The sequence below is a fragment of the Arachis ipaensis genome, chromosome B06 (assembly GCF_000816755.2).
Source record: "Arachis ipaensis cultivar K30076 chromosome B06, Araip1.1, whole genome shotgun sequence".
Lineage (NCBI taxonomy): Eukaryota > Viridiplantae > Streptophyta > Magnoliopsida > Fabales > Fabaceae > Arachis > Arachis ipaensis.
The window spans coordinates 6929242-6931046 of record NC_029790.2 but is presented as its reverse complement, the minus strand read 5'-3'; positions in this window follow the sequence as shown (position 1 = coordinate 6931046).

The following is a 1805-nucleotide window of genomic DNA, read 5'->3' as shown; positions in this document are numbered from 1 at the left end:
CATTAAATCCGACAGTAAATTCGCCGGTACTCAACACTTTTTTTGTAGTGTTTCTGAATTGAGATTATTGATACAAACTTAATCTATATTTATGTCAAAATCGAGCAAAAATCAAGTAAAACCGTTAGAAATCATTTGGCACTGGAATGGTCCTGAACGGATTTGGTCCTTCTTATGGTTGGTGGCTCGCAAGGCTATCCTTACTAATGCGGAGAGGAGAAGAAGACACTTGTCGAATAACTCTTGCTGCTCTCGTTGTAACGCGGATGATGAGACTTTGATCCATGTCCTTCGAGATTGTCGATATGCAAAGTTGGTTTGGAATTTTCTCAACCTCGTACATCATAGTCAAGACTTCTATCATCTCAACTGCCGAGAGTGTGTATCTAGCAACCTTTCAAATAAATTTGATTAGTCTATTTTGTTTGGAGTGACTGCGTCGTTCTTGTGGTTCTACTGAAATAAATTAATCTTTGAGGGGTTGATGACTCACCCTGCTACTGCTGCTGCTTCCATTAAATCGCCAACTAATGAGAGTTTGAAGGTGATGAAGAGAACTCTTGATCTTAAGAAACGTGACCATGACCATGACCAGTTGACTAAATGGACACTTCTTCCTGAAACTTCCATCAAGTTGAAAATTGATGGCTCTTATTATTCGAGTACCACCAATGCCGCCTACAGGGGAGTGTTCCGTAATCATTTAGGCATGTGCTAGCTGAGCTTTTCATGCAATATCGGCAATTGCTCCATTATGCATGCAGAGCTATGAAACATTGTCAAAAGCCTTCAAATAGCATCAGCTAATAAATTCGAGCATGTGACTGTGGAGTCGGACTCGTTAATGGCCATCACTTTCATCCGAGAAGGTGCAGCTACTCAGCACCCTTGCAAAGCTCTGCTTGATGACATTGAGCTCTTAGGTAAGCGCTTGTAAACAGTGAATTGGAGCCATACTCTCCGTGAAGGCAATCATGTTGTTGATCTCTTGGCAAAAAAATGGCAGTCTCTATCTACTGGACTCTATGTTTTTTATAGTCCTCCACCTAATATAAAATATGCTTTGCTAGTTGATGGTTGTGGCTAGGGGTGGCAAGCGAGAAAGCCCGCCCCGCCAGAAGCCCGCCCTTTGGCGGGCTGGCCCGCCCCGCCCCGCCTAGTAAGGCGGTCCTGAATTTCTCCCAAAATAAACATAATTTAAAACATAATTATAAATATTGTCTCCAAAGTAACATAAACATTATACAAACCACTCAATTTTTATCTTCATACTCTTGTAAGTTAGGTTGGGAGAAGTTAGGTTTTGGCCAAAACATTGTAAAAATACCCCTCACTAAAAAAATACTAAGCCCGGCGGGGAAGTCTGCCTCGCCCCGCCAAAGCCTGCGGTTTAAGCGGTGCGGGTTAGGCAGGATTTTGCTATTTGGCGGTCCCAATTTTTCAGCCCGGTCTACCTTTTTTAGCGAGTTACGCGGGTCGGTCCGGCGAGTTTAGGCCCGTTTGACACCCCTAATTGTGACTCTTTTAGGTTAAAAAGAAGGTGATAATGTTTTGTCTTTTTATTTTTGGGATCCTAAACCCCCTACCCCACCAAAAAAAAATTGTTATTCTTTATTGATGTCTATTTTTATTTCTTTATATATTTATAAATATAATAAAAGATAATGAAAAAGATTTTAGGCATTTGCTTTTCTTTATGTATCTTATCTAAATAGAATGCAACTTAAAGATTGTCAGATTGTTATATTTCATACTGGATCTCATTTTTGGTATGTCTATAATCAAAATTATTTTTATTTTTGTGC